The sequence below is a fragment of the Cryptotermes secundus genome, unplaced genomic scaffold, assembly GCF_002891405.2.
Source record: "Cryptotermes secundus unplaced genomic scaffold, Csec_1.0 scaffold560, whole genome shotgun sequence".
Taxonomy (NCBI): domain Eukaryota; kingdom Metazoa; phylum Arthropoda; class Insecta; order Blattodea; family Kalotermitidae; genus Cryptotermes; species Cryptotermes secundus.
This window is the reverse complement of record NW_019729218.1, coordinates 1,066,142-1,077,092: the sequence shown is the minus strand read 5'-3', so window position 1 is coordinate 1,077,092 and position 10,951 is coordinate 1,066,142. Positions and strand designations below refer to the sequence as shown.

Here is a 10,951-nt window from a genome sequence, read left to right as displayed (position 1 = left end):
ATTGCTGTAAAAGCCATTTTTTTTTTTCAATTTGATATTAATGCACTCCCTCACTCATGGAGCTTCCCAGAATTTTATGAACCCCGAAGGTTTATTACCGTGTTCACAAGAGCCCCCCCCCACTAGTCGCTCTCCTGAGCCAGATAAATCCAATTCATACCATCCCATTCTATCTCCCTAAGATCCTTTCTAATATTGTCCATCAACCTACGCCTTGGTGATATTAATTTCGAAAATCAAAAGTTTGCGGCCCCTCTTTCAAGCCACTGATTCTAACCATCTTAACATCTCAAATTTCTGTCTACTATTACCAGGAGAACAAGAGGATAAGCCTTAAGCAATAAGAAATATCGCACTTCTGCCACGCCTTCTCACTTTCACCTACTCTTCTCCTACACATTTAAAAAAGAAGTTATGTGAAGAATTTTCAACAGCGCCGCTCCCCGTATTGACTTGTCCTACTGCCAACTTGCTGCTGTAGGCAAGGTATATTTGTTCCACCCCTGCCTACGCTGAACAGGTCTTCTCAGTATGGATGGCAAACTAGTGGCTCATGAGTTGCATCTGGCTCACATGATAATATCAAACCAATTCTTGGTCTGGAGAAGAACCCAGTGACTTACGTTGTACGAAGAAATATTAGGATTTCCAGAGAGCTGACTACGCCCTATTAAAGATACCAGACGTAGTCAGAAGACGCGACAGTCTACCCATACTGTAGCCATAGAAAACACTTCCCTTATCAACAACGGATATATTCGAACCACATAGAAAACACCTCTTCCTCTATCGTTGTATTTACGGGGCGTTGCATAGCAACGGAAATACTACTGTTACTTTATCATGCGTTCTCTCGGAAATGCGTTTACCGAGTTGTTGCCCAGCAACGGGTCACGTGTCACAATATATATCTGATGATGAGCTTCTATAGCCGAAATATGTCACTGAATTTATGACTAATAGATGGCAGAACCAATCGTTCTGTGAAGCTGCGCTAGAGATTGCATTGTGTTTATATTAAATTTTATTATAAGTTTTCTCAACAACTGATTCACTTTTAAAAAAATAAGAACACAAAACAGGCCCTTATATTTAACATCTATTATCTCTTCTTTGAAAGAGTTTTAGAGGGCGAACAAACGATAAAGCAGAAGTGGATTCATCACATGGCACTTTTCACAAGGAATAACTTTACTATAATGTTAGTTTCTGGTCAGATCCTGAACTCTCTTCCATCAAAGACTTCACGCAGAATCTTTCCAAGTACAATCTACATTCGAGTTCTGGTTCAATGAATGCAGAGGAAGACTTCCTCTCACTGTGGGGGAGTCAATGTATATCTGAAAAATGTATGTATGACAGCATCACACATTATATCAAGGTTATTGAGATATACAAAATCCAGACAAAAAAATTATTTCTGATTACGATGTAAATGTTTTTCATAATTTTTTATAGTGTAGCATTCAGTAGCTAATTCATTTGACTGTTGCCATCCGGAAGGTAAATTGGAATTTTGTCTGCAACAGAGAGTTGCCAACGAGGCTAAGAAAATTACACTCAAGTGCAATACATATTAAAGAAATAAAGATGGATGTCAGATGGATAATTTAAGAAAGTGACTAGAGAAAACATAGAGAATGACTTGCAAGGGATGAGAGTGAAATGATTGACGCAAGGGGAAAATAACAGAGATGAATAGGCATCTGTCATATAGGAGATCAGAGTTCTTAGAACACCGTACCGCCAAAGAGTAAGCAGTTGGCAATAACAAATTTACATCAGACATGAGAGAAATTCAAGTCCAGTGTGCTATGCAGACTCATAAAAATGCATTTATACTTAAGGTCGGAGCAAAACACTTCCTGTATTGTGAGATCAGGAGTTTCTCAACGAGGCTGAAACAAACATTAACTTGCAAAGTAGAAAAGAGGAGGAAGAAGTATTCTGGGATGTGGCACCCTGTAGATGTGGTGTTAACCGACGTTTCGGAGGGTAGAAGGAAACATAAGAAAATCCGCAAGCGAAGAGACCGTGAGAACCGGTACAAGCAGACTGGTGTTGGAAATATACACAGCTATGTGAGAGCAGTGAAGGAAGGGGGGAGGGGCAAGTCTACATGGGAAATCAGTGGAGTGGGAGGCTATACGCTCCTCCGAAACGTCGGTTAACACCACATCTACATGGTACCACATCCCAGAAGACTGCTTCCTTCATAGTCACCGCCATGAAAACCTCAAATCTTACATATAAAAGAGAAGTTTAGTGAAATATACCATTTGTTGAAACTTTTGACTCCCCTGAGTTCTGCGTGAGAGGAATTTTAGAAGATGTGCGTGTAATTATAATTAAGCTTTGTACGGTTAAATAGAAACGGGAATATGGAAGGAGGGAGATATTTTGAAGATGCAATGTAGGGGAGGCTCAGGCGGGAAAGCTGAAATTGCAGAGTAGGGGGTGCTATTGAGGGAACCAGCTTATCTCTATGAACAGCTTGTAAATATTTAAATTTGTATCACTACAATATCCCAAACTCAAATAATATAATTGCAATAACACTCATCACCCACTCATGTAGGTGAGCCCTTTTTGAAAGCCACCAATTCTGCAGCTAGACAGGAACTTCCTAGCGTTTTATGGAATCCGAACTTTAATTACCGTGCTTACAAGAGCCCTCCACTGGTCCCTTTCCTGAGCCAGATCAATCCAATCCATACTATCTAATCCTGTCTTTCTAAGATCTATTTTAATATTGTCCACCCACTTATATCTTGGTTTTCTTAGTGGTCTTTTTCCTTCTGGCTTTCCCACCAAAATACTACATGCATTCCTCTTCTCCAGCATTCGTGCTACATGCCCTGCTGATATCATCCTCCTTGACTTGATCATTCTAATTATACTTGGAGAAGAGTACAAGTTATGAAGCTCCTCATTATGCAGTTTTCTCCAACCTCCTGTCGCTTCATCTCTCTTCGGTCCAAATATTCTCAACACCCTGTTCTCAAACACTCTCGGTCTAAGTTCCTCACTAAATATCAGAGACCAAGTTTCTCACTTATACAGAACCACAGGCAAAATTATAGTTTTGTATATTCTAATTTTTATGTTTTTGGACAGCAGACGAGAAGACAAAAGGTTCTGGACTGAATGGTAGCAAGCATTACCCGAGTCCAATCGCCTCTTAATTTCCTCCTGAATCAGGTTTTGATTTATTTTTCGTCTTTCCCAAATATCTTGACTGTGCCACTGTGCCAGGACATCTGTTGCTTACCTTTATGCCATGATTACAATGACATATGGTAGAAAAATATTTCTCATAGGCAGAATTATTCTTGTATTTAATTAAATATTCATCGCATCCAAAAAGGTTTAAAATAAAACTTGTAGAATTTTATTAGCTCTGCATTGTCAGCAACATAAACGTACTTAGTATAACAAACCATTTCTGAGAATATTCATTATGTTTCACTTTAATTTCACTTAAAATAGGGCTTACACTCTATTGTCTGTTACCAACCAAAATGAAAACCCGATACAAGGCTCTTAGCGTAGACTATCTACAACGCAATGTATCGAATTACGATCTGTAGCTAAGCAAACAAAACATGTATGCTGGCAGATGGATAAACATGACCCAAACATTCGCTATCAGTTTATATACTTTGATTGCATAAAATATTAGATCATAGGCTACGGCATGTACCCCACAAGCGGGATTCACACCTGTAAATTCAAAGAACTTATACACCACAAACATGTTGACCATCCTTTTAATATTCATCAGACCATACACACAACCAACGTCATATTACACACCACCTAATACGTATACGCGGCGGAGAAAATTAAATTAGATAGACTGAGATAAGGATAATAATCGAGGAGCTATTTCAAAGAAATAGCGGCTCTTGTCTAGAAAAACGAAATTAACAGCCGTGGGGATTCGTTGCGCTGACCACGTGACACCCTCTATCCGCTAAAGTTGGCACCAACTTCGCCCACAAGTGACGGTCGCTCGGTCGGTATAGTTCGGTTGCGGACTAAAATCAAGGAGTTTGAGAAAAGGACAGATTAATTTAGTGGGCACTCGTAGCCTCTTTGAAGTTACTACACAATTTTATTTTTTTATTTATTTGTTTCATTTACCAGGAGAACCGCGCGAATATAGACATAAGGGGCCCAACTGAGTAGATGTCTTCCGTCCTCACCTGAAGACGTAAACAAATCCAGTTTCAGTAACGTTATGTTTTCTATTTCCTAGAATTACAGAAGATTGAAAAAGTCCAAAAAACCCAGTAATTCTATGTGTTATCCACCATTGTGAGAACCCTTTAGAATCTACTGTACAGTATGTTAGGGTGTGGCGAGTGAGTACAAGAATTATCAAGACCTGTCTACATGACAATCCTGAAACAAGTCATTGGTCACATTGAAAATGAATGTGAAACTTCAGCTTTTCATGAACTTACATACGTCATCTTCTGCGTCATACAACACGTGACGTAGTTCAGCACCCCGGCAAGATTCACCTCGCTTCCTTCCGTCTGCAAAGGCCCTTCTTTTCTCGTATTGATTTTTCTACCGGAAGGAGGCAGGAGTCTTACCCAACTGAAGCTGGGTGTGCCCTAGTATGATATCATAGGCCGGTCTGTTGCGTGGTGTATTTAATAACATGAGAAAGGAAAGGGTTGGCTTTAATTGATGGAGAAGGCCAGTGAAGGGTGTAAAATGCCAATGAGAATAATGTTTACCCTGAGTATTCTCGTTCTCAGGAAAGTGGTAAGCGCTCAAAATTGGAAAATTACTTTTATCTAACGAAATAAATAATTGATATAACACCCGTTTAGTACGGTGAAAGTTAACCAACTTTTCGGAGGAAAATATCAACGCCATTTACAGGGTCGAAGAGTAATCCAAAGACGAAATTGGACTTTCATAGGCCTACATGGCGTCTTACACCAGAAGACAGAACTCTTCATAACCAACTGTGTGAGAACAATTCAAAACGAACAACTGCCTCAATAAAGCGGAGTGTTAGAGAAGTGTCCATCGCTTAGCTACTCAAGCATTTCTCAAAATTGTATTTAACCCGAAGGTTCATTACCGTGTTCATAAGAACCCACCACTGGCCCCTAGCCTGGGTTTGATGAATCCAGTTCATAGCATCCCACCCCATTTCTCTAAGTTCAATTTTATTATTGTCCTTCCGTCTATGTCTAGGTCTTATTAGTGCTCTCTTTCCTTCTGGCTTTCGGATCAGAATCCTTTATAAAGTATTATTCTCTTTGATAGATGCTGCACGGCCAGCCAATCTCATTTTCTATGACTTAATAATTCTAATTCAATTTGGCGAGAACAAGTTACGAAATTCATCATGCAGACGCAGCGAACATATTATTCCGTCCCTCTTTGTCCAAGTATTTTTATTTGCACCGTATTCTCTAACACCCACATTCAGTATTTCTCCTTTAATGTGAGAAGCCAAGTTTCACACCCATGCAAAACTACAGACAAAATTACAGGTTCGTCTTTTTGATCTTTGTATTTTTATATATAAGAGGAGAAGGAAAAGGGCTCTGAAGTGATTGGTGGCAAGCATTAACCGAATTTAATCTGTTCCTAATTTACCTAGAGCTTAGATAGGTCAATCGGTGTTGCGACTGGCTAGGGGCTGGACAGCCGTGGATCAATCCCCGACAGGAACAAGATTTTTCTTTCCTCAACAGCGCCCGGTCCGGCTATGAGGCCCACCCAACTTCCTATACAATGGGTGCCGGGGGCGACTTCTCCGGGGGCGACTTCTCCGGGGGCGACTTCTCCGGGGGTAAAGCGGCAGGGACCCTTGTGCTCCTGATAAAAAATTGTTTTGTGAATTTTCTAATAATAATTCTCAAAGTTCTTTGACTTGTGCGAATCCTTTCTAGCGGCAGATATTCCTCTATGGAAACTAGCCAGTTCTACTTTCAGAAACCTCGAAACTTCATGCAGCAGTATACACAATGCAAAGGGACGGTTTATTGTAACTATTGTAGTTGGATCCCTTAATATTAATGAACAATCTACCCCATATCTTCTTCCTGAAAAGCAATTTGAAACCACAAATAGCTCCTCAGTTTCCGAATTTTTTATCAATTCCATGAATTTACTATGGCCGAATGGCATTCAGTATGAGCCCGTATTGCTCTTTGTGACTGATGCCGCAAGTTATATGATCAAAGCCGGTACTGCTCTTAAAGTATAAATATGACACATGTGATTTGCCTTGCTCATGGGTTCCACCGTGTTGCAGAAACAATTCATATAAATTTTTGCTTCTTGACAAGTTTGTATCTTCTGGAAGAAGGCATTTGTTCGAGCGCCGTATAGAAAAGAAGCCTTTAAAGCAGTAGCACCGAGCGTTCCACTTCCGCCAGAACCAATTTTAACGCGCTGGGGCACGTGGCTGTGTGCAGCGAGTTATTATACCGAACATTTAGAAACAGTTAGGAATGTCGTGAATACATTTGATCCCAAAAGTGCAGCATCAATTCAAATTGCCCAAGATGTACTAAAAAACGCAGAACTAGAAACTAATCTTTCCTATATATCTGCTCACTTCTCTCATCTCCCATCCGCCATTTCCTCGCTGGAGGCAAGCAATAGCAATACTATTTTGTATCAATTGTTAAGTGCATTCAAAACGACTGTTTCCAAATTGAATTCGGTTCCTGGAAGAGCTGGGGAAGTAGTAAAGGAAAAAGTACATAGCATTGTTTCAATAAACACAGGATATGAACAAATGTGTGAAATTGAAGAAATTTTAGCCGGTAACCATATTGAACTGCCAAGTAAAAATCACTAACAGTGGGACAAATAGCGGCTTCTGTACATGCGCCCCTAAGTTCCTGTGAGGTGGAAAGTTTTTCCCGCCATAAGGACATCTTACGAAACAATAGACGGCGACTAACCATGGAAAATCTAAAATATTTTGTAATTGTGAACTGCAAAAAAAAGAGAATTCGAAAACTTGGAGAGCTAATGTACCATTGTTTTTAACTTGTAATGAAAAAAATGTTGGCTTTGTTGGACGAGTTGTATTTAAGTATAGTTTTCATTGCAAGTGAATCATTCAATGATTACATAAAATTAATTGAAATGTTGATTCGTTGTTCTTAAAATAATATAAAACCAAATTTAATATTTGGTACGAACTTTTTATATATATATATTTACGTGCATATTTTGGAAGTTGTTCATGCATAAATGCATATATATATTTAAGGGACTGTTAGGGCATAAAAATCCTATCCATAGTGATGAGAGATCAGCATAGATACAGTTTGTAGGACGAAAAAAAAAAACCTAATGTAACTTACTCTAGTTTCTTTGTCCCTATATTCTACACGGAAATTGAAGAAATGTTTTGTGATCAGTGTTTCTATTAGCTCACTCAGAATTCACACGTGTTCCACTCTTACTATTCCGTGTGTGTGTGGGGCCGAACCCCTACCCATCACGTATTCCATTCCGGTCCCACTCAGAAAGGGCATCGTTGGGATTTATCAGCAAATCAAAACCATTGAGGGAGAGGAACATGGACAACACAGAGTTGCATTACCGCTGGGAATGAGAAAAACAGAAAGAAAAAAAAGAACGGAAGAGAAAGAGAGGGCGAGGGGGGAAGCTGAGGCAAGAAAACAGCTGAAGAAGCTTTCTTGGAACCAATAATAACGTATGAGGGTGAGAAAAGTCGGACAGATCCTGCGGGCATCTGAAATAAACGTCGTCCATAAAGTTGGAAATGGCCGAAGGATGGATATGATCCCGGAGGTTAGCAGGTGCTGCGGGGTCGCGGTGAGTTTCCCCTCTCAAGTAACGGAATTCTCAATGAAGAAGGGGAGATATTTTTTGGATTGAACTTGGCAGTTCAGTTCTTTCCTAAGAAAGTTTTCGGCGAGTATTGTTTGAAAGAAAGTACGAAGCAATAGTAAATTGTAAGTTTTGCTTTGGATAATAAGAAAAAGAAACAAAGAAACAAAACTCCACGGCTTTAGTCCGTAAACTAACTATACCGGCCGTCGCTTATCGGCGAAGTTACTGCCAAATTTTGCGGGTAGAGATTGTCACGTGGTCAGCGCAACGAATCCCCACAGCCGTTAATCTCGGTCCTTAATTATCCTCACGAGGCTGAGTGGACCCCGTTCCAGACCCACTACTTCTCAGATAATCTGGTAGCACCGGGAATCGAACCCGGACATCTGGATCAGTAGGGACTCTGAGCACTAGACCACAGAGGCGGTATAACAAGAAAAACTCTTCTTACAAATTGATAATTAGTATTTTGATAAAGTCTTTCATGTAACTTTACATTACCAGCAAAAGATAAAAAGGTAAACTTGTTCCTGTGCTTAATTAATAAAGCACTGCGCCATAGAGATGTATGTGGGAGAGAATGTATAGATCTACATTTTCTTTTCCCCAGCACTAGCTGGAGGTGAGTGGTCAGCTTCGCGCCCCTGCTGCTTTACCCCCTGGGAAAGAGCCCCCGGTGTCCATTGGATAGGAGGCTGAGTGAAACCCAGAGCCGGTATGGACCGCGAGGAGAAGAGATAATTCTTGACCCTACCGGGACTCGAAATCCGACACCTCGGTAGTCCATCCCGTAGCCAGTCGCTATACCGACTGTGCTCTATCGGCTTCTTTACTAGCTCTTTTCCTCTCGTTATAAGTATCTCCTCATCTCTTTCTTGTTTCCTCTGTTTATTCGCCAGAGCTCTTCTTACTAAAATACGTGATGACTGTAAAGTTTCTAATTTCTTACCCTGATGAAAATTTATATTGTCGTCTGTTATGAAACCATATTTTCGTATGATATGTATGTTATGGATAAATACATTGCCTCTACCTCCCTGCTTCAACCCTGAAGACGGAGGTAGTATGTTCGGCCTAAACCAGGATACAACACGAAGTTATATCCCACAAGGTCAGAACATGAATCCCGAAAAATGCCACTTGCATTAAGTATATAATAACATCGTGGGCTAACATATCAATTTATATTCATTTCTAACTAGGTCAATTTAGAACACTAATATCTTCTGGGATATTACACCGTGTGAACTGGTAGATGTTATCCTACTTTACTGAAGAATGTCGGCTCACTTCTACCAGATGGCACGGAGTTAAATTCCAGTGTGTTCTTTTATACCGCTGTGAGAAATTCAAATCACGCCTAGTACAATTAAGTTAAATCTTTAATAGTCTGTGCGAGTTATCGCTTAGAATCGAACTTTATCAGTTTTATGGGTACACGCGGTAGCGTAATTTGTTGAGATTCCATAAACGATGATATCATTGGATTTTTCGATTGACCTAATCCTTCCAGCCGCACTATGGTCCTAGGATCGACTCAGCCTCTAAGAGAAATGAGTACCAGGAGTATTCCTGAGGGGTAAAGGCGGCCGGCGCGTAAGGCTGACAATCTCACCACCATCTTTGATCCGATTGTCTAGAAAATATGAGAGCCTCGACGTCTCACGACACAATGGGCCTCCATGGCCTGTTACAGGAATAGGTTTTATCAGTCTTATAGGCTGTCACATTAGCAATAAATTCTTATCAGTTTCAGTGTATCATATATGAAATATTATAGTATTTTTTTTTAAATAGTGGATTGCAATTTCACGCTGATTTCAGCCCCTTATCTATGATCATATCCACTCACAAACACAAGACATATAACTGGGATTCCAAATAGCACTTACTCCATCTTCTTTATCATAATTGGATTCGAGTTACATGAAATTGGGAAAGCGAGACAGCTCAGATCGGAAGCAGTAGGAGAGAAGGAGACAGGAACACATGTACGATTCCACTTCGGAGACAGAAAAGCAACGAACTTAGGCAAAGGGAGTGGAGATTGATAGGAGTGAAGGGATGGGACATTCTAATGGGTAAATATAGGCTCTAGATCAGATCAGACGCTAGTGCTAGGGGCCAAACCTAGATCCGTATTGTTACTGGCTACCTACTCGATTGATATACACGAGGGTTTGGGGAATCCACGCAAAGAAAAAACATCGGCAAAGGGAACAAAGAAAGGCCTGGAAATGGTGTTAAAGAAAACGATCACTAGGAATGAGAGGAGGTGACTTCCGGAACCCGTGTTTACGAGGATTTTGAAGGAAATGCGCAGTAAATAGTCTGTGAGGGCCTGTCATGGACTTAAGACCGTTTCCTCAGCACCCTCTGGCCGATTATATATGATATAGGCTAGATAGAAGGAGACATATAGGCAGCACGTTAGCACCGCACTGTACCACTTATACGACTTAAAGGATGTGACATCTCCATGTTTGAAGACTAAGGGGTCCCATACGCGTACGAGTCCGACTCGGCTCGGGTTCCATTCAGCCAAACTCGTCCGTGTGTTGTTCGCCACGCTCATACGTGTGTGGTGAAATTAATCTGAGCCCTGCTCTTCGCCGAGCCAGGCTCGTACGTGTATGGGCCGCCTAAGAAATCCGCTTCCTTTACTGAAAGTCCAAATATATCACAGTGGAAAAATAGGAATTATAAATTTGAAGTAGCTCTTCGAAACATGCATTTTTCGTAAAATAGCCGTACCTGACAAAAGACCTATCTTCAGGAAGAATTAGTACTACCTGAGACGAGCGCGAGCTTCACTCTATTGGGACACTGTGTTTTCATGATCTCACGCAATACCATAAAAACTCAGCGGNCGAACAATACCGACCGAGGGACCGCCGCTTGTCGGCGAAGTTAGTGCCAAATTTAGCGGATAGAGGGTGTCGCGTGGTCAGCGCAACGAAACCCAACGGCCGTTAATTTTAATTTTCTAGACCGGAGCCGCTATTTCCCTGAAATACGTGTAACTCCTCATGAGGCTGAATGGACCCCGTTCCAGATCCACTACTTCTCAGGAAATATGGTAGCCCCGGGAATCGAACAC

General features: G+C 40.8%; 1 protein-coding gene across 4 annotated transcripts in view; it reads left to right on the top strand.

Moving 5' to 3' along the window:
• Positions 1–10,951, top strand: part of LOC111865522 — a 254,438-nt gene that overhangs the window by 139,584 nt on the left and 103,903 nt on the right. The gene's annotated exons all lie outside the window — the stretch shown is intronic.